The sequence below is a fragment of the Diabrotica virgifera genome, chromosome 3 (assembly GCF_917563875.1).
Source record: "Diabrotica virgifera virgifera chromosome 3, PGI_DIABVI_V3a".
NCBI classification, from domain to species: Eukaryota; Metazoa; Arthropoda; class Insecta; order Coleoptera; family Chrysomelidae; genus Diabrotica; species Diabrotica virgifera.
In genome coordinates this window covers 179,962,554-179,986,439 of record NC_065445.1, presented here as the reverse complement: position 1 = coordinate 179,986,439, position 23,886 = coordinate 179,962,554, and the positions used below count along the sequence as shown (strand labels likewise).

At 31.3% G+C, this 23,886-nt stretch overlaps 1 protein-coding gene across 8 annotated transcripts in view; it reads right to left on the bottom strand.

Annotated features, from left to right (window-relative positions):
* LOC126881421 (mucin-17-like) overlaps positions 1-22,953 on the bottom strand; it is a 440,757-nt gene extending 417,804 nt beyond the window's left edge. For 3 of the 8 annotated variants that reach the window (XR_007696844.1, XM_050645687.1, XM_050645690.1), the window contains exon 1: positions 22,599-22,953. The gene's annotated coding sequence lies outside the window, so the exon portion shown is untranslated. The remainder of the gene's footprint in view (positions 1-22,598) is intronic. The other 5 variants (XM_050645688.1, XM_050645689.1, XM_050645692.1 and 2 more) reach the window with 3 other exon arrangements.
* Between the last annotated feature and the right edge of the window lie 933 nt (positions 22,954-23,886).

Genomic DNA, 23,886 nt, shown 5'->3' with positions numbered 1-23,886 from the left:
AATCAAATATGAGGGGGTACGCGTACAATCTTGGTCCAATGCTATTTAAATGCATTAATTATTTTCGAATCCTGAGATAACTAATAAATATATTTGAAAAATTTAAACGTAGAATAAAATATTACATTATTACCGAGAGCTAAAAGTCCCTTAGAATAAACAAAAGGTTTCTTTTGAATGAAACATTGGAAATGAAAAATCAGACTAAATTTTCTTTTAAACCCCTGTAACTTATTAAAATAAACATTATAGATGTTTTCAGGAACTTTTGGCCCTCGGCAATAATGTAGTCTTTCAATCTGCGTTTAAATTTTTCAAAAATCTTTATTAGTTTTCTTAGTATTCGAAAAAAATAAATACATTTAAATAGCATTGGACCAAGATTTTGCGCCTACCCCCTTAAGTAATTAAAATTAATAAATCACTTAAAAATAATGTAATTTAATAAAAAATATATGAATACAGTATTTAGTTAAGCACATATACTTTATAACATACGTTACTACTTATAAATAAATAATTTTAAAAGTCTTTTTCTTTTCCCAACCATTCACTGATATTATTAATCATATTATTTTTTCTTCTTCTTTAATTTCTACGGGGAAAGTCACTTCAGGATCAATATTTTCTACGTCGATCCATTCTAAATATCGTCGGCTTAAGATGCAAATGGCCTAACTCCACTTTTAGCTCAAATTAACATTTTAGGTTGGTTGGGTTCATAAAAATTAACCGCGTCGACTTAAATACGCCTAACAACCGAAATGTCAAAAATGCCGCGACAAAATACCAGTCGAAACTCGCCTATCTCCGGCTTGATTTTCAACAATACGCAGTTGGCCTAACTCCCAGTGTGTAATGGTAATAACAGGTGAAACGTTGTTGTTCTTAATTTTATGTGCATAAAACAATATCTGAGGTAAGTATCAATAATTTTTTAATGCTTTAATTACCTTTGACGTTCAAATTATCTAGAGAATATAAATTTAGTATTTAATTTTTGTGCGTTCTTGGGTAAATCTGATGTTAAATTTATATTTACTTAGTTTGGATAGGAGATAGGCCATTATAGTTTCGATGATAAACCACATAGGTACCTACCTTTAATATTTTTTTCCCTATAATAACATTCTGAATTTTTGCTTAGCTAGGTACATAAAAGTATACTTTCTAATTAACGCTGTATATTTCAGAATGAATCCGCAATCCCGTGCGATGAAAATGCTTTTATTGGCTAAGCAAAACATCCAGGAAAAGCCCAACAGACAAAGCGATGCCGAAAGCGATGTAACAAGAGATTTGTTAACATTTTGTGATACTTTTGATCAAGATAAGGATTTATCTACACTCTTAACTGATAGTACTAACCTAGCAAGCTCCTCAGCATCTAATCACCACTTATTAGCTGACGACAATTTAATTACTGATGATGATTTACTCACCCTAGCTGAAGAAAAAGTTGCTAACCTGAATTTTATCTCCTCAAATTTTCCTGAAGATGAAATCAACATTGAACCAGAAGATCGTCAGAATTTCGTTCCAGAATCCATTCATGGTGAAGAAGTGCCAACCTCCATTTTGGAAGAAGAAGTTATTGAAGCTTCTTCTAGTCGTTCAGATAAATCTTATGAACCCAGTGAAAATGAAACAAGTTCAAGTGAAAATGAAAATGAAGTAGTAGAAGAGCTACAAAATAACACTCCAATGCAAACCCCTTCACGGACACGCAGAAAGAGACGTCATGTAGATCAAAAGGAATGGAAGAAAAATAAAAATAAGATTTTGAGACAAGAAGGAAAGGAATATTTTGGAAAACAAAAGCAAGAAGAAAAATGGAATTATGATATTAAAAAAAAAGCAAAAGCTATAGGACCGAGATGCAAATGCAGTGGTAAATCAGTAATGAATAATGGGAAATCAGTAATGAAGTGCAATGAGATAACAGAAGATCAAAGAACAGAAATTTTTACAAGATTTTGGAATTTTTTGTGGAACGAAAAACAATTGTTTCTAAGGACGCTGGTTGAAAAGAAAAGTACTTCAAGAGCTAGGGAAAAAAAGAGAACGAGTCAAGAAGGGAATTTTCCTATATATATTTTCTTCAAACAACATCCAAGATAAGAGTGAGCAAAACAATGTTTTGCAATACTCTTTCAGTTGCACCAAGAACTGTTGCACATTGGTTGATTGAAAAAAATAAATCACAACACACTGCAAATGATTTGGTGGATGATGACCTTAATGATACGCGTGATAATAATTCCTCCCAAATAGTTATTCCTAGAAAAGCGAAAATCGACAAACAAAAAGAAAATTTGTGCAATTTCTTTACAGTTCTTCCAAAACTAGAGTCACATTATTGTCGAAAGAGCACAAAGAAATTATACCTTGAAAGATCTTGGCAAACAAAAATGGAATTATACCGGTTTTATAAGAATGACTGGTGTACAAAAAACGATCCACAACCGCTATCTATTGCAGCATTTAATAACAGTTTCGACGATTTTAATTTAGCACTTTTTTCACCTAAAAAGGACGAATGTGATACGTGTGTGGGTTACAAGACTGGTAATATTGACGAAGCTACCTATCAAGAACATCAGAAGAAAAAGGAGGAGGCACGAAAGGAAAAAGAGGTTGACAAAACAAAAGAAGATGTAAAAGTTTTTTCAATGGATTTGCAATCAGTTCTACTGAGTTCAAAATCTAATGTCAGCGCTCTATATTATAAAACAAAATTAATAGTCCGTAATTTTACAATTATGGACATTAAATCCTTGGATGGATATTGTTTCCTCTGGCATGAGGGTCATGCTGGACTAACTGCCAACACATTTGCTACCATCATTTACAAGTTTTTAGAGACTAATATTATACCCCAAAAAAACTCTACTAGTAAAGTCATTTTGTACAGTGATGGTTGCACTGGACAAAACAGAAATGCAATTCTTGCCAATGCACTTTTCAACTTTGCACAAAAGCATGGGATTACAATTGAGCAAAAATTTTTAGAAAAAGGGCATACGCAAATGGAGTGCGATTCAGTGCACTCCACAATCGAGCGAAAACTAAAAAACCGAGTCATAAATGTCCCAGCAGACTATGTCAATATTTGTCAAACTGCTCGTATAAATCCGAAACCCTACGTGGTGGAGTACTTGGATCATACATATTTCAAAAACTTTCAAGAAGTTCAATACATTAGTTCCATCCGTCCTGGTAGATCGTCAGGTGATCCTACTGTAACAAACATTAGAGCACTTCAGTATAATGAACACGGAATTCTCTTTAAAATCAGGCATACAGAAGAATGGATGCCTTTGCCTTACAGAATCACGAAAAAAGATAAAAAAATCTGGAATTTAGAAGAGTTGCCGTTAATGTATCCGACTCCAATACCAATTAAATCGGAAAAATTTCAACACTTAATGGACCTTAAATCGTCAATTCCTAAGGACTTTCATTTTTTTTATGATAACTTACCACATTTGTAAAATGCCTCTTTCTTTTTGTCTTTTGTCTTGTGTTGCCGTCTTTAAATTTTTTTTATACTTAAGTTGCACAATTAATTAGATTATTGCCTATCTCCTGATGCCAGCCCATGCTCAGGGAACGCATATTACCTAACTCCCAATTTTTCAAGAATAAAGCCTATTTTTGACAAGAGCAAGTATTTTCTATGTTGTAGCATTAAACAAAATAAAATATTTTGGAAACTTACCTTGTTTTATTATTATTTTCTAATTCTGACAAGTTTTTGCATCTCCTGAATAATTTAAATTTTTGGAGTTAGGCCATTTGCATCTTAAGCCGACGATATTCAGATTCATCAGAATCTTTCAAAAGACACAAAGGTTATATTATTACCATTTTAACAAAATTAATGATATTTTAGAATTATAGATTATATTTTCTGAACGTTTGTTAAGTGAAAAATAAACAAATGAACATTTGATAAATATTTTAATAGATTTAAAACTTGACTACTTGTAGTTAAATTTTCATTTTAAAGAATCATACTAATTAGTTAGATAATAATTGTGTATAAAAGACTCGGCGAAAAAACGAATTATTTTTATTTATCCAGAGTAACTAATATTTCTAAAATATTTTTTTACTGTGATTTGTTATTCTTAACATTAATCATAAATTTAAAAGGTACTTACTGTAACAAAAAAGTTTGTAAACGCAGCCTTCCTTTTTGTCGCTGATTCCAATAATTTTTTTATTTCCAAATCGGTATTATTATGTAGGTCATTAATATCTGCGTACTTTTTTTTCAATTCACTCCACAACTCATTAGCCTTATTTTGACAAAAAACACCATTTTTATCGGGGTATGCTTTCTTAACTGCATCATATAAATCTTGATATTTATTTTGTTTTGATTTCGATGCCATTTTATTTCTATTCGTTCTTCAGAACTTTGTTTCACACACATATGCAGCACATAAATGAACTAATATTGACAAATATTAAATTGAATTTAATATTTTTTGCTTCCAGCCGTTGTTCTGTATATAGAAGCGATTGTTTAAACCCAAAGAACAATGTCTTATTGTTTTGCTGTCCTGTACAAAAGTGCTACCTAATATTATTTTAAGGCTGTGACTGATAATTAAAACGAAATGAAAAGTATGCGATAAAAGTATTAGGCCTTGGGCCCGCATATACAATTATTATTTATGACCACACCGTTGAAACTTTTTGTACTTGTTATTTGGGTGGAGTCGGACAAATTTTGAGCTTGGCGCATTATGGTAGTGGGGCGTTTGTCTGTCAAGCGGTGACGAAGTTGTCAATTTTATGCAAGAAAAAATTTTATTACCACATTGGTCATTCTATTTTAATCAATGGATTTTATCATATAAACAATGAAAACAATTTTGTCGGACAAAAATATTGGGGCATATGACGCGTCGGACACGCTAAATATGTCAAATTTATGAAAATAATAAATTTATTACCACATCGATAATTTTAACGGTATCTATCATAAAACATTTTTACAATAATGTGGTAACCTTGTCGGACAATTTTCACGGGGCATATGCGCAGTCGGACGCGCCGAAGATGTCAATTTCCTGAAATTTTTTTATTTACAACCATTTTTCCGACAACATTAGTAGGTTATAAGTAATTATATTCTTAATCAAAAAATCAAAGTGTCTGACAAAAATATTGGGGCAACTCGACAGTCGGACAAAAAATTTAATTTTTATTAGTAAAGTATACTTTCAAATTATGCTGGGTTCGTGCATCCCTTATCTTTACAACCATTTTTCCGACAAAAGTAGTAGGTTACAAGTAATTATATTCTTAAACAAAAAATGTAATTGTCTGACAAAAATGTTGGGGCAAACGAACAGAAAACTTAATTCTTTTAGGCTATCGACGAGGAGGTATTAGCAAAAAAAAAAAAAAATTTAAAACAGTGTTTCTCGGTTACTTTTGAATCGATTTAGCTGAACATTGGTACACACACTAAGTAAAGCATTTAAAAGGGTATGACGTAGATCGGAACCTAAAATTTTCTTAAAAAATTTTCCGACAAGAGGGAAAATTTTAGAAAAATTGTGATCTGATAATTTGTGTATATACTCCTTGAACAACGACAAACATCGTTCTGTATTTTTTCTCGAATTAAAAAAAATTTTTCAGCACATGTATCAGGTTATAAGTAGTTATATTCCAAATCAAAAAATCTAAGTGCCCGACATAAATAGTGGGGCACCTCCAAAGTCGGACAAAAAATTTAATTTTTATTAATAAACTATACTTTTAAATTATTCTGGGTTCGTGCATCCCTTATCTTTACAACCATTTTTCCGACAAAAGTAGTAGGATACAAGTAATTATACTCTTAAACAAAAAATGTAATTGTCTGACAAAAATGTTGGGGCAAACGAACAGGAAACTTAATTCTTTTAGGCTATGGACGAGGGGGTATTATCCAAAAATATTTTAAAACAGATTTTCTCGGTTATTTTTGAATCGATTTAGCTGAATATTGGTACACACACTAAGTAAAACATTTAAAAGGGTATGACGTAGAGCTGTACCCAAAATTTTTTCCAAAAAAATTTCGGAAAAGAGGGAAAATTTTAGAAAAATTGTGATCTGATATTTCCGTACATACTTCTTGAACAACGACAAACATCGTTCTGTAGTTTTTTTTTCCAACTAAAAAAAATTTCCGAAACAAGTATCAGGTTATAAGTAGTTATATTCTAAATCAAAAAATCTAAGTGTCCGACAAAAATATTGGGTCAAATCCAAAGTCGGACAAAAAATTTAATTTTTATTAATAAACTGTTTTTTAAAAAATACTGGGTTCGTGCAACCCTTACCTTTAAAACCATTTTTCCGACAACATTAGTAGGTTATAAGTAATTATATTCTTAATCAAAAAATCAAAGTGTCGGACAAAAATATTGGGGCAACTCGACAGTCGGACAAAAAATTTAATTTTTATTAGTAAAGTATACTTTCAAATTATGCTGGGTTCGTGCATCCCTTATCTTTACAACCATTTTTCCAACAAAAGTAGTAGGTTACAAGTAATTATATTCTTAAACAAAAAATGTAATTGTCTGACAAAAATGTTGGGGCAAACGAACAGAAAACTTAATTCTTTTAGGCTACCAACGAGGAGGTATTATCAAAAAAAAAATTTAAAACAGTGTTTCTCGGTTACTTTTGAATCGATTTAGCTGAAAATTGGTACACACGCTAAGTAAAGCATTTAAAAGGGTATGACGTAGATCGGAACCCAAAATTTTCTTAAAAAATTTTCCGACAAGAGGGAAAATTTTAGGAAAATTGTGATCTGATAATTTGTGTACATACTCCTTGAACAACGACAAACATCGTTCTGTATTTTTTTCTCGAATTAAAAAAAAATTTTCAGCACATGTATCAGGTTATGAGTAGTTATATTCCAAATCAAAAAATCTAAGTGTCCGACAAAAATATTGGGGCAAATCCAAAGTCAGACAAAAAATTTAATTTTTATTGATAAACTATACTTTTAAATTATGCTGGGTTCGTGTATCCCTTATTTTTACAACCATTTTTCCGACAAAGGTAGTAAGCTACAAGTAATTATATTCTTAAACAAAAAATGTAATTGTTTGACAAAAATCTTGGGGCAAACGAACAGAAAACTTAATTCTTTTAGGCTATCGACGAGAAAGTAATATCAAAAAATTTTAAAAGAGTTATCTCGGTTATTTTTGAATCAATTTAGCTCAAAATTGGTACACACACTAAGTAAAATATTTAAAAGGGTATGACGTAGAGCTGTACCCAAAATTTTCTTAAAAAATTTTCCGACAAGAGGGAAAATTTTAGAAAAATTTTGATCTGATATTTGCTTACATACTCCTTGAACAACGACAAACATCGTTCTGTAGTTTTTTTTTTCAATTAAAAAAAATTGCCGACACAAGTATCAGGTTATAAGTAGTTATATTCCAAATCAAAAAATCTAAGTGTCCGACAAAAATATTGGGTCAAATCCAAAGTCGGACAAAAAATTTAATTTTTATTAATAAACTGTCTTTTAAAAAATACTGGGTTCGTGCAACCCTTACCTTTAAAACCATTTTTCCGACAACATTAGTAGGTTATAAGTAATTATATTCTTAATCAAAAAATCAAAGTGTCGGACAAAAATATTGGGGCAACTCGACAGTCGGACAAAAAATTTAATTTTTATTAGTAAAGTATACTTTCAAATTATGCTGGGTTCGTGCATCCCTTATCTTTACAACCATTTTTCCGACAAAAGTAGTAGGTTACAAGTAATTATATTCTTAAACAAAAAATGTAATTGTCTGACAAAAATGTTGGGGCAAACGAACAGAAAACTTAATTCTTTTAGGCTATCAACGAGGAGGTATTATCAAAAAAAAAATTTAAAACAGTGTTTCTCGGTTACTTTTGAATCGATTTAGCTGAAAATTGGTAAACACGCTAAGTAAAGCATTTAAAAGGGTATGACGTAGATTGGAACCCAAAATTTTCTTAAAAAATTTTCCGACAAGAGGGAAAATTTTAGAAAAATTGTGATCTGATAATTTGTGTACATACTCCTTGAACAACGACAAACATCGTTCTGTATTTTTTTCTCGAATTAAAAAAAAATTTTCAGCACATGTATCAGGTTATGAGTAGTTATATTCCAAATCAAAAAATCTAAGTGTCCGACAAAAATATTGGGGCAAATCCAAAGTCAGACAAAAAATTTAATTTTTATTGATAAACTATACTTTTAAATTATGCTGGGTTCGTGTATCCCTTATTTTTACAACCATTTTTCCGACAAAGGTAGTAAGCTATAAGTAATTATATTCTTAAACAAAAAATGTAATTGTTTGACAAAAATCTTGGGGCAAACGAACAGAAAACTTAATTCTTTTAGGCTATCGACGAGAAAGTAATATCAAAAAATTTTAAAAGAGTTATCTCGGTTATTTTTGAATCGATTTAGCTCAAAATTGGTACATACACTAAGTAAAATATTTAAAAGGGTATGACGTAGAGCTGTACCCAAAATTTTCTTAAAAAATTTTCCGACAAGAGGGAAAATTTTAGAAAAATTGTGATCTGATATTTGCTTACATACTCCTTGAACAACGACAAACATCGTTCTGTAGTTTTTTTTTCAATTAAAAAAAATTGCCGACACAAGTATCAGGTTATAAGTAGTTATATTCCAAATCAAAAAATCTAAGTGTCCGACAAAAATATTGGGTCAAATCCAAAGTCGGACAAAAAATTTAATTTTTATTAATAAACTGTCTTTTAAACAATACTGGGTTCGTGCAACCCTTACCTTTAAATCCATTTTTCCGACAACATTAGTAGGTTATAAGTAATTATATTCTTAATCAAAACATCAAAGTGTCGGACAAAAATATTGGGGCAACTCGACAGTCGGACAAAAAATTTAATTTTTATTAGTAAAGTATGCTGGGTTCGTGCATCCCTTATCTTTACAACCATTTTTCCGACAAAAGTAGTACGTTACAAGTAATTATATTCTTAAACCAAAAATGTAATTGTCTGACAAAAATGTTGGGGCAAACGAACAGAAAACTTATTTCTTTTAGGCTATCGACGAGGAGGTATTATCAAAAAAAAAATTTAAAACAATGTTTCTCAGTTACTTTTGAATCGATTTAGCTGAAAATTAGTACACACGCTAAGTAAAGCATTTAAAAGGGTATGACGTAGATCGGAACCCAAAATTTTCTTAAAAAATTTTCCGACAAGAGTGATAATTTTAGAAAAATTGTGATCTGATAATTTGTGTACATACTCCTTGAACAACGACAAACATCGTTCTGTATTTTTTTCTCGAATTAAAAAAAAAATGTCAGCACATGTATCAGGTTATAAGTAGTTATATTCCAAATCAAAAAATCTAAGTGCCCTACATAAATAGTGGGGCACATCCAAAGTCGGACAAAAAATTTAATTTTTATTAATAAACTATACTTTTAAATTATTCTGGGTTCGTGCATCCCGTATCTTTACAACCATTTTTCCGACAAAAGTAGTAGGATAGAAGTAATTATACTCTTAAACAAAAAATTTAATTGTCTGACGAAAATGTTGGGGCAAACGAACAGGAAACTTAATTCTTTTAGGCTATGGACGAGGAGGTATTATCCAAAAATATTTTAAAACAGTTTTTCTCGATTATTTTTGAATCTATTTAGCTGAAAATTGGTATACACACTAAGTAAAACATTTAAAAGGGTATGCCGTAGAGCTGTACCCAAAATTTTCCCAAAAAAATTTCGGACAAGAGGGAAAATTTTAGAAAAATTGTGATTTGATATTTGCGTACATACTCCTTGAACAACGACAAATATCTTTCTGTAGTTTTTTTTTCTCGAAATAAAAAAAAATGTCCGACACAAGTATCAGGTTATAAGTAGTTATATTCCAAATCAAAAAATCTAAGTGTCCGACAAAAATATTGGGGCAAATCCAAAGTCAGACAAAAAATTTAATTTTTATTGATAAACTATACTTTTAAATTATGCTGGGTAAGTGTATCCCTTATCTTTACAACCATTTTTCCGACAAAGGTAGTAAGTTACAAGTAATAATATTCTTAAACAAAAAATGTAATTGGTTGACAACAATCTTGGGGCAAACGAACAGAAAACTTACTAACTTAATACTTTGTAACTTACTACTTTGTCGGAAAAATGGTTGTAAATATAAGCGATGCACGAACTCAGCATGATTTAAAAGTATAGTTTATTAAATGTGGTAATGAAACACAGACTTACTCACAATCATTTATTATAGTTATTAATATTTATTATAGTTTATTAATAAACATTAAATTTTTTATCCGACTTTGGATTTGCCCCAATATTTTTGTCGGACACTTAGATTTTTTGATTTGGAATATAACTACTTATAACCTGATACTTGTGTCGGAAATTTTTTTTTTCAAGAAAAAAAACTACAGAACGATGTTTGTCGTTGTTAAAGGAGTCTGTAAGCAAATATCAGATCACAATTTTTCTAAAATTTTCCCTCTTTTCGGAAAATTTTTTAAGAAAATTTTGGGTACAACTCTACGTCATACCCTTTTAAATGTTTTACTTAATGTGTGTACCAATTTTGAGCTAAATTGATTCAAAAATAACCGAGAAAACTCTTTTAAAATTTTTTGATATTAGTTTCTCGTCGATAGCCTAAAAGAATTAAGTTTTCTGTTCGTTTGCCCCAAGATTTTTGTCAAACAATTACATTTTTTGTTTAAGAATATAATTACTTGTAACTTACAACCTTTGTCGGAAAAATGGTTGTAAAGATAAGGGATACACGAACCCAGCATAATTTAAAAGTATGGTTTAACAATAAAAATTAAATTTTTTATCCGACTTTGGATTTGCCCCAATATTTTTGTGGGACACTTAGATTTTTTGATTTGGAATATAACTACTTATAACCTGATACTTGTGTCGGAAATTTTTTTTATTTCGAGAAAAAAAACTACAGAACGATATTTGTCGTTGTTCAAGGAGTATGTACGCAAATATCAGATCACAATTTTTCTGAAATTTTCCCTCTTGTCCGAAATTTGTTTGCGAAAATTTTGGGTACAACTCTACGTCATACCCTTTTAAATGTTTTACTTAGTGTGTGTACCAATTTTCAGCTAAATCGATTCAAAAATAACCGAGAAAACTGTTTTAAAATGTTTTTGGAAAATACCTCCTCGTCCATAGCCTAAAAGAATTAAGTTTCCTGTTCGTTTGCCCCAACATTTTTGTCAGACAATTAAATTTTTTGTTTAAGAGTATAATTACTTGTATCCTACTACTTTTGTCGGAAAAATGGTTGTAAAGATAAGGGATGCACGAACCCAGAATATTTTAAAAGTATATTAATAAAAATTAAATTTTTTGTCCGACTTTGGATGTGCCCCAGTATTTAGGTCGGGCACTTACATTTTTTGATTTGGAATATAACTACTTATAACCTGATACATGTGCTGAAATTTTTTTTTAATTCGAGAAAAAAATACAGAACGATGTTTGTCGTTGTTCAAGGAGTATGTACAAAAATTATCAGATCACAATTTTTCTAAAATTTTCCTTCTTGTCGGAAAATTTTTTAAGACAATTTTGGGTTCCGATCTACGTCATACCCTTTTAAATGCTTTACTTAGCGTGTGTACCAATTTTCAGCTAAATCGATTCAAAAGTAACCGAGAAACACTGTTTTAAATTTTTTTTTGATAATACCTCCTCGTCGATAGCCTAAAAGAATTAAGTTTTCTGTTCGTTTGCCCCAACATTTTTGTCAGACAATTACATTTTTTGTTTAAGAATATAATTACTTGTAACCTACTACATTTGTCGGAAAAATGGTTGTAAAGATAAGGGATGCACGAACCCAGCATAATTTGAAAGTATACTTTACTAATAAAAATTAAATTTTTTGTCCGACTGTCGAGTTGCCCCAATATTTTTGTCCGACACTTTGATTTTTTGATTAAGAATATAATTACTTATAACCTACTAATGTTGTCGGAAAAATGGTTTTAAAGGTAAGGGTTGCACGAACCCAGTATTTTTTAAAAGACAGTTTATTAATAAAAATTAAATTTTTTGTCCGACTTTGGATTTGGCCCAATATTTTTGTCGGACACTTAGATTTTTTGATTTAGAATATAACTACTTATAACCTGATACTTGTGTCGGAAATTTTTTTTAATTGGAAAAAAAAACTACAGAACGATGTTTGTCGTTGTTCAAGGAGTATGTAAGCAAATATCAGATCACAATTTTGCAAAAAATTATATTGCCTCGCAGACTTTAAATGCGTTTATCTCGAAAACGGTTGAGTTTAACGAGATGAATGTAGTAACCTTTTTTAAGTATAAATGTTAAGAGAATAAAAGTGTTGATTCAAAAGGTATGTAGAGTGAGAAATAAAACAATTGATCCTATTAAATGAGTGCTGAAAGGCGTATGTGGCGCCCTCTGGATAATATATCATTTTTGGTGGCAAATTTAGATTTATTGTCCCGAAAAACCCCTGTTTACCGAATTTCGTGTTATTATCCCATGCCTGATAGGAACTATTCAAGAATAAATAAAATAAAAGTTTAACTTTATCACCTTGTATTTCGGTTATTATCAACTTTCGTACTAAGGTAAGTTAGCTTATATCGACCTATTTTAACCTCAGGAATCTAAGGTTAAGCTATGACCCATTCTTTACCAAACACCCTGTATATGTACACTCTGGACCAAAATTAGTCAACCACCTTAAAAATGGGTTATTTTTGATGGTTTGTATTTTATAAACCTTAAGTGATTTTTTCGTAACATTAGCGCCTTATTCTTTAGCAATATCCCTGTAGTAATATTGTCGGTACACACATAATTTTTATTGCAAAGCTAGTGTATGAATCAAACTGTGTTTTTTCTCAAAGTTCGCATCACCCCGTGGAATATTCTAGCATCTATAAAATACTAAAATTAAAACCTAACTATAGCCTCATTCCTTCTCAACATTCAGTTTTTTCATTCATTCGTTTATGTTGGATAATAAAAAAGTTAAGGACTTTAAAAACTAGCCATGTTTTTCATAGACAAAGTGTGTTTTTAAATAAGTATGGCAATAAGGAGTAATTGTGCATGACAAAATAAAGTCAGTTTGCTTTACGAGAAAAACGTATGTCCACAAATGCATCGTTTCCGAGATAGGGGGTGTTGAAGTTTTTCTGACAAACTGACGATTTATTTATTGCTTTAAAACCAGTTGAGATATGCAAATGAAATTTGGTGGGTTTTAAGAGGTAGTTATTGCACATTTTTTAACTACAGTTAAGAATTTAATATTCACCATTGGCGCGCATACGGGTAATATGAGCCGAAAAATACGTAATTTAATATGAGGTCAAAAATGTATAAAAATTAATTTTTTTTTAAATTGTACCAAAACGCCCCATTATTTTTGTCTGACAAGTGGGTCCAATATGCATTACACATGTAAAAAAACAGTACAAAATAAAAATAACATCTGTGGTAATAAATAAAAAATTTTCAGGAAATTGACATCTTCGGCGCGTCCGACTGCGCATATGCCCCGTGAAAATTGTCCGACAAGGTTACCAAATTATTGTAAAAAGGTTTTATGGTAGATACCGTTAAAATTATCCATGTGGTAATAAATTTATTATTTTCATAAATTTTAAGTTATTTTTTGGGTGTAACTACAATGATATTATGCTAAAAATGATGGTGTATCGCATATTTAAAATGCGTTTATCTCGAAAACGGTTGAGTTTAGGAAGATGAAAGAAGTATACCTTTTTTAAGTAAAACTAATAGGAAAATAAAAATTTTAATGTCAAAATTATACAGAGTGAGGGATAAAAAAAATTGAACGTAATAAATGAGTGCTGAAAGGCATATGTGGCGCCCTCTGGGCAATGCATAATTTTTGGTAAGGAATTTAGATTTTTCGACTCAAGAAACCCTCAGATATAAAATTTCATGTTGTTATCTCATACCTATCAGGAAATATTCAATAATAAATAAAAAAAAAGTTTGATTTTGACACCCTGTATCTCGGCTATTATAAACTTTGTACTAAGGTAAGTTAGCTTAAATCGGCCTATTTTAACCTCAGGAACCTGAGGTTAAGCTATGGCCCATTCTTTACCAAACACCCTGTATGCATAAAAATTACTTTTTCTTTTAATTGTACCAAAACGCCCCATTATTTTTGTCCGACAAGTGATCCAATATGCGTTACACATGTAAAAGAACAGTACAAAATAAAAATGACATCTGTGGTAATAAATAAAAAATTTTCAGGAAATTGACATATTCGGCGCGTCCGACTGCGCATATGCCCCGTGAAAATTGTCCGACAAGGTTACCACATTATTGTAAAAAGGTTTTATGATAGATACCGTTAAAATTATCGATGTGGTAATAAATTTATTATTTTCATAAATTTGACATATTTAGCGTGTCCGACGCGTCATATGCCCCAATATTTTTGTCCGACAAAATTGTTTTCATTGTTTATATGATAAAATCCATTGATTAAAATAGAATGACCAATGTGGTAATAAATTTTTTTCTTGCATAAAATTGACAACTTCGTCACCGCTTGACAGACAAACGCCCCACTACCATAATGCGCCAAGCTCAAAATTTGTCCGACTCCACCCAAATAACAAGTACAAAAAGTTTCAACGGTGTGGTCATAAATAATAATTGTATATGCGGGCCCAAGGCCTATATCTATAATAGAATTATTGTTTTTAATTTTAACAAAGGTATATTTATTCGTAAACGTTTTGTTCTATTTTCAATTTCATATCAAAAACTATACGTTTTTATATGAATATCTGATACTTTAATGCTGGTAGAAGCTAGTAAAAAATTATTTTTATAGACACAATAGCGACAAATTTAAATATAGCTACCAATATATTAAACGACGTCGAATGGTCACTCATACCCCCCTCCCCCCTGTCGTATTCCGTCGTAATAAGCAAGCCACCCCCCCTCCCTCTTCTCAACGACGTAGTTTATGGATGCCCCCTTGTCGAGTATTTCGCCACTCTGTTATGCTTTATTTTTCCAACTTAAAAAGCTCAGAGGATAAATAATTTCGAATTTTATTTGATGACATATTAGACTTTTGATTCATAGATGGTGCTAGTAGCATCTTTGGTAATTATTTTGATAATTACCCGGAAAGGATGAAAGGATTTTATTTCAGTTCAGTGCCTCTACCCAGGTGCTGCGATGAGAAAACGGTTATTCAGAAATACTTATAAGCACATAGTAGAGGCTCTGTACTATAATCAAATCTGAACCATCTTTTCTTTTCTTTTAGTTTATACGTTATTCACCTTTGGTGGATATTAAAGGAAATAGTTCGCTAAAATTATTCTTACGCTGGATGACAGGGCGTGAAATGCAATTTAGATTTCCCTTGTCCAGTATTTCGCCACTCTGTTATGCTTTAGTTTTCCAAATTAAAAAGCATTAGTGGATAAATAATTTCGAATTTTATTTCCTGACTTATTAGACTTTTAGAATGTTTTAGTTTTTGATGAAAGCTAAGACGTTGTAAGACTGCTTAGTTTTTATAACATGCTTACAGATAGGCAAAATTTACTGATCATTTCTAAGAGAAATAGAATACGACCGTTTTAGAATACGGTCTATGATAGAGAACTTTGTAATGAGGTTAAAAGGATCAAGGAAAAAGACAAAATAAAACTTTTTAAAAACAAAACATTTCTATCTGCATCTTTAAATTTATAAAAAATAATACTTTTATAATGTGCAGTTATCGCAAACAACCAAAGACAATCAATAATAGATTTGGTGCTACTATTACTATAGTATGTAGTCTACCTGTCTCTATCTAGGATAGTTTACAAAATAAGCCAATTTAGTGGTTTATTCCAAACTAATATAAATTGATATGACAAACTATTAATTCGTAAAAACTAATTCTTCTGATTTATGCGTTTTATTCACCTTATAAAGATTTTTTTGCGGGCACTGTATACCTATCTGTGGCGCTAAAAAATACCATAATCTTTTCTCAGAATAGTGTGCACAGAATAATGAAAATCTTTTCGAAGTCATTAGAACGCCTAAATCAGAGGAATTAATAGTTTAATTTTACAAATTAATACTTTGTCATATCAATTTATTAGGTACCTATTTTAATTAGGAATAATCCACAAAATTGGCTTATTACCAACTATAGTAAATAGAAATACAACAAAAGATTATTTTTGTAAAATTAAAATAACAATTCGTCTTAGTTATACATTTATAAAAGCGACGGTAGACCTCATACTATAATAGTACCACCAAAGATTTTTAGAAAGGTCTTAACATAAATATATATTCATCTTTTTTAATGATTATAGAGGTATTTAAAAGTGGTCCAAATTCTTTTTATTTATTGTACTTTAAATTTTGCATTATTTTCGGTGTGCAAGTAGGTACTTGGTGGGGATACAAGAAACGATCGTGCGAGAATAGCGGAGAAATATTTTAACTTTCTTAAATAATTCATTGTCAATTAAAATTGTCAAATTGACGTATATTTCATATCTACTGTCAATGAAGAAGAAAAATAATTATTGTATATTGCTCCACAATATTGATATGATATGCAATTACTATGTAAAGGTAAATTTAATTAATTGTATTTTGCTTGCAGCACTGCATTTTTATAACTAATTTTTTATTTTTTTCTTTTTATTATCTTCTTTTCTTCTTCTTTTCTTCTTATTATTTTTTTGGACTATGGCCTTGGCAATTATCCAGTAACCAAGACTAATATAATTGGCCAATATAATTAAAAGTGCGAATAATGTTGTTGAGCGTAGAAACCAGGTGCCGTTTTGGCGAACTTGCACGGTCCCAATAGTTATTAGGTACCAAGGGTATTCTAAGGATAATAACGCTTGAGGTAAATGGTGTGTATCCCGATAGCCTTAGATCCGAGGGATATACGTTGACCGAAAACGTTATTATCCATAATACCCGTGGTGTCTTCAACGTTAATAATTGTCCGGCTAAATATTCTTTATAAGCAAAAAATTTGAATGAATTTTGAATTACGTAATTAGTTTTTAAATAAGTACATATATGCGAGTACATATAAGTACATATATAAACTCGTATAAGTACTAGCCTAAGATCTGAATAGGAGGTCAAAATGTACCCATCTGTTTGCCGAATGAAACATTTTTTTATTAAATTTCATACACAGACAAACACGACCAGTATGGGTTGCCTATTAAAATCGTGTCATAGCTATCTTTAAGGGGGGACGTAGGGGTTGAACTCAACATTTTAAGCACATTTTTGTGAATTTTTTTTTTGAAAGTATGATAAAATTAATTTATTTTTAAATTACATAAGCGTATTCAGTATAATTCAAAGAATACTCAAAAAAAATTAAAGGAAAAATATTGAAAAATAAGCCATTGGTGCCAAATTTTTCAAGACAACTCGAAAAATGGATTTTGCGGTGCACATCCGAACTTATCATTGGATCATGGTAAACAAAAAAGTCAAAAATATTTTATTAGCTTATATATTTATCGAGATAACTTTGTCGAGTTTTTTTAGTTATAACGATTTTTGACTTTTTGATATCACTCAAAAATCAAAACAACTCAATGTTTTGCGAAAGGGGCGAAAATCAATATATTTATTATTGTTAAATAAAAAATAAGCATGAAACAAAAAATATATCGAAGCGTGACCTCAAGGAAGATCTAAAGAAATTATATACAAAATTCCAGGTGGGTCGGTCAAGTAGTTTTTGAGTTGCAATGTCTACAGCCTTTGAAAAAAGCAGTTTTGAGAAAAAAGCGTTTAAAGTATTGTCAACTTTTATTTTCAATTTCTTTTTTGTTTGTCAGATCGTAAAATGATGCACACCGGAATATCTTTCTGAATCGCATAGTAATTTACAGAAGAAATGAGAACAGCTGTTGGCCGTTGTTAATTAGCTGCTTATTGCTGTTGCATAACTGTTCATGTAGGAATATTCAACACTATCTCCCTACCTTCGACTCGCTTTGCAGCATCTTCGCGCCAGCTCGCTTGAGCGTAGTGAGAAACAGTCCACAGCTGTTCTTATTTTCTTTTGTAAATTACTCCGCGATTCAAAAACATATTCCGGTGTGCATAGCTTTACGATTTGACCGACAAAAAAAAATTGAAATTAAAAGTTGACAATACTTTAAAAGCGTTTTTCTCAAAACTGCTTTTTTTGTAGCTTGTAGACATTGTAACTCAAAAACTACTTGACCAACTCACCTGGAAGTTTCTACATATTTTCTTTAGACATTCCTTGAGGTAACATTGTTGAGATATTTTTTGTTTTATGGTTATATTTTGTTTAACAATAAAAAATATGTTGATTTTCACCCGATTTTCTGTAAAAAAATTCGTTGTTTTGATTTCTGAGTGATACTAAAAAGTCAAAGATCATTAAAACTAAAGAAACTTGGCAGCGTTATCTCGAGAAACTCATAAGCTAATAAAATCTTTTTGAATTTTTTGTCTACCATGATCCAATGATAAACTCTGATGTACACCGCAAAATTCATTGTTTTTTTGAAGAGTTTTTAAAAATTTGCCACCGTTGGCTTATTTTTCAATATTTTTCCTTGAATTTTTTTTTAATATATTTTGAATTAGACTTAATATGCATATTTAATTTAAAAATAAAATTATTCTCTCGTAGTTTAAAAAAATCACAAAAATGTGCTTAACATGTTGATTTCAACCCCTACGGCCCCCTTAAGGATAGCTATGACACGATTTTGATAGGCAACCGATGCTGGTCGGGTTTGTCTATGTTTGAAATTTAATAAAAAAATGTTTCATCCAGCAAGCACATGGGTACATTTCGACCTTCTATTCGGATCCCGTACTATACCAGCAATAGTTGTAACGTAGTTGTGGTAACCATAGTTTTACTTAGATTGTTTTTTGTCAACTTGAAAATATTTAACTAGTTATTTAAATTTAATACTCTAGACTATAGGGTGTTATTTTTAGAAATAACGCCCTAGGGAAAATAACACCCTAGGGAAATATACCATATTTAATTATCTTTGAATTCATATCTTCATTTGTCAAATAATATAACAGTCGGACATTAAAAATATAATAAATTCATTATTTGTATTACTAGTTATTAAATTCAAAGTTCATATATTTACCACAGCCTTTTAAACAATCTAAATCCACGAAATATCCAAAATTGGATTCCAATTTATCACTTTATCAACTGCACCACCGGTCACCCCGCCGAACGATACCAATAAAAATATCCGTAATTCCCCTGGCACTGCAACGGAGAGAAGAGCAGGATATTGCGTAAGGCGTGAGTTTCCTCGAAAGCGGCACCGACAAACTGCGACCGTAGCACTGCGATGAATTACGTCAGATTACGGTGAAAAATTCAAGGTTCTTCAGAGCGGCAATGGAATGTGCAAACTCAGCAAGCGGTGGCTTCCAACGCATCCTTGGAAACCAACCCTATTATTTTGCGTGGTACAGTTTTTTATGACGTCATTCATCGCAGTGTTACGGTCGCAGTTGGTCGGTGCCGCTTTCGAGGAAACCAACGCTTTGGACAGTATGCCAGAATGAGTCGAATAATTCAAAATTTTCGCGATACAAGCCAACGAACAGAAAATGTATCAGTTTCCCTCTCACCGGTCGGAATCGGTGGCTTTTCTCTTACTTTGGGGAAATTAACAGAAGAATAGTGCTTGCCAGTAGGTATTACTATGATTTAAGAAGACAAGCGGCCTCAAAACTACGCAGGAAAATTAAAAAGACGGTCTATAAAAAACTAATAAGATCAGTGCTAATATATGCAGAAGAAACGTGGTCACTTACACAGAAGGATTAAGAACTGCTTAAACGTTTACAGGAACCCTCCTAAAGAGAATACATGTATGGAGGAATAAAAGAGCAAGGTTTGTGGCGCAGGTGCTACAACTTTGAATTGTATAGAAGTTTCGAGGAACCTGACGTAAAATTCATTAAGGTATCAGATAGATAGAGCATGTAATCGGGCGGAAGAAAGGTGCAGCAGTCAGAAAAGTTTTAACCAAAACAGCTGATGGGGCAAAGAACCAAAGGAAGACCAAAAAGGGACGATTTAAAATCTAATATAATTAGAACATGGAGAAGAGTTACTAGAAACAGGGGAGAATGGAGGATTGTTCTGAAGAAGGCTTTGGTACATAACGAGCTGTGATACCACCTAATGATTATGTAAAACTGAATTTTTTTAGTTTTTGATGAAAGCTAAGAAGTTGTAAGGGATCTTAGTTTTATAACATGCTTACAGATAAGGAAAATGTACTAAAAATGTCTTTGTGACATTTTAAAAGCTGTGAAAAAAGACAATCAATAAAAGATTGGTTTACTTAACGTTAAGAAATTACCAAATACATAGTTAGAAAAAGGTCTTAATATTAATGTTTTTTCGGCTTTTTTAATGATTATAAAGGTATTTAAAGTTGGTAGGATTTTTTTATTCATTGCATTTTTAATTTTGTATATTATTTGTATTCGAAAACTTATGCTTCAACTTCGAAAGCGTATGATTAAATGTTACATTTGGTCAGTCGTCTTATACGGTTTCGAAGTACGGACATCATTAATCAGCTTTGAAGAAGCTCAGAAAAATATTCATCATTCATCGTTTGGAGGCTTTTGAATTGTGGCTGTACTGACGTACACTGAAAATACCATGGACGGCTATGCTGACAAATGTGGCAGCCCTTAAGAGAGCAAATGCTACTCGCGAGCTGATTGATAATATCAAATGTGGAAAGCTGGCCTATTTTGGACACGTAGTAAGGTGAGACCGATATATTATTCCTCTACTTATCATGATGGGTAAAATCGAAGGGCGCAGGGGAATTGGTAGAAAACAGGCTTCTTGGCTGAAGAATACCAGGGAGTGGACAGGCATAAAGAAAGCAGAGCAGCTATTTAGAATAGCTCGAGATAGAGACAATTTCGCCATGTTAATCGCCAACGTCAAGGGGACTTGATAGGGCACTTTAGGAAGAAGAATATTTGTATTATCAACAATAATAATATTATTTTTGTATCCCATCCTAATTAATATCTTTTATCAAGAAATTCTAACAAAATAGGACGACTATATTAAGAATGACTGCACCGCAACATTTATAACAGAAAATATCGAATACACTATACGAATACCTATTTATTGCAGTATATTTACTGGAGAAGCTATTGCAATTTTAAAAGCACTCGCATTTTGCAACAATAATACAGATTCTTATCTTCTACTAATCACAGATTCACTATCACTACTCCAAAACCTGAAAAAGTCTAAACCGTTCATACTATTATCCAAAATAAAATACAATGGTAGATGTCCTAGCATTTAAAACAACTACTAACGAAAGCACTGACATTATGAAAAGAATTCCAGTCGTAGATATTTGAATATTAAACAATATTGCATAAAAGTTTGGCAGAGTTGTTGTAATTCGAATAGTTCCAAGCATAAAAAAGTCAAACCCTATATCAATTTTCGGCTAAAGCTGTCAGAAAATAGAAGAGAACAAGAGTAATAAATCGACTAAGATTTGGGCGTACAACATTAATTCACAAACACCTAATAACCAAAGAACTACCACCAGATAGCTCATACTGTAGGTGCCTGATATCAGTCCAGGGCCTGGATTCCGTGCACTGTAGATATCTACACGTCGCTTTCTATCGATGTCAATTTTCGTAAAAATATTTGAATTTTTAGCTTTAATTGAATTATTTTCTAGTTTTGCTAGGTAATACTCTAATTGATGCTGAAGTGACACTTAGTAAAACAAGAAAATATTTGAATTAAAACTAAAAATTCAAGTATATTGACATCGCGCCGATCGCTTTCTATCAATGTCAATATATTTGAATTTTTAGTTTTAATTCAAATATTTTCTTGTTTTACTAATTGTCACTTCAGCATCAATTAGAGTATAAACTAGCAAAACTAGAAAATAATTCAATTAAAGCTAAAAATTCAAATATTTTTACGAAAATTGACATCGATAGAAAGCGACGTGTAGATATCTACAGTGCACGGAATCCAGGACCAGCACATACTTACAGAATGTCCACTTTACTCTTATGAAAGAAGCATCAATAGTATTTCAGAAGGATCAAGTCTGATTGAAAATATAATATATTATGCTTAAGCTGACTTGGTTCTTCTCTAATATTTATTATTATTAAATTATTTTAACTTATCCAATATAATTAAATATCTAAAATACTATAGATTTATGTCATAAAACATAATAATTTTATAGTTTATGAATTTGCAAAATTGCAATTTGCTAGTGTCCAGAATATCTTCTGTAGACTAAGTTATATTGTAAGCGTTCAACATTTGCTAATAACCTTTTATGGTTGATTAGGCTCTATTTAAAAAAAATCATTATATTTTTGTGTGACTAATGATAATTAAATTAAAAGTTATTATATATTTACCATAGCCTTTTAAACAACTAAAATCCACGAATTATCCAAAATTGGATTCCAATTTAACACTTTATCAACTGCACCACCGGTCACCCCGCTGTACGATACCAATAAAAATATCCGTAAATCCCCTGGCACTGCAACGGAGACAAGAGCAGGATATCGCGCACGACAGTATGACAGAATGAGTCGAATAATTCAAAATTTTCGCGATACAAGCCAACGAAAAAAAAATGTATCAGTTTCCCTCTCACCGGTCAGAATCGGTGGCCTTTCTCTTACTTGGACACCTGGTGCCCCTCCAAGAAGTCGGTTACGCTGCTGGTTCTTGCTGTTGGTACCTTACGCCGCTATGGATATCGATATGTAGTGTTGGTTTAATTCATTTGTATCGCTGAGTGCATGAATTGCATTCTTGCGTTGGCATTTTATTTCATGGGTCCCGTTAGAAATCAGGAGCGTCATTTGAAATTTTGTTTGGGGGGGGCAAGCACTATATATACAATACATTATATATGATGTTATGATGAATATTGATGTATTTTTTGTAAATTTCAGTCATTTTTTAGGGCCAGGGGGGGGCAAATGCCCCCCCCTGGACGCCCAAATGACGCCCCTGTTAGAAATAGATAGTAATATTTTTAAATGGACCATATTGTGTGGGTTGGCGCAAAATTTGCTTGCAATGCTTCATTTTTTTCGAATCTTGAGAAAACTAATCAAAACTGTGAGAAATTTAAACGCAGAATAAAATATTACATTATTGCCGGTGTCCGAAAGTCTCTGAAAACATCTATAATGATTATTTTATTAAGTTACAGGGGTGAAAAAAAAAAGAGAAAATAAACAAGTAGAATATCTTGGCAACTACCTATTAGATTAAATTAAATCAAGAAAACGGTGTTGGAAAGAACGCGACACGACGCATCTTATAAATAAAAAAAAGTAATTGAGATGAGTGATTCCTGAGATATAAACGGTCAAAGTTGACCGGCATATGCGACGAAGTTATAAACAATAGGATGGTAATTTTCGAACCATTACCTTTCTTATTTCTGTACTCTTCCTACATACAAATTTTCATATCTTCAAGGGACTCATGACTCATAACATATATTATAATAATAAAAACGATCGTTATTACGCGTAAAAAAAATACCAAAAATAGCAAAATTAAAATCAAAAATTAGTTTGAAGAAAATTGAATCTCAAAATCGGTATACGTATAAAAAAATATATTTTCTCGGCTTCTCCTGGAGCAATTTTCTTCATTTTTTTATGCCCAAGTAACTCGAGT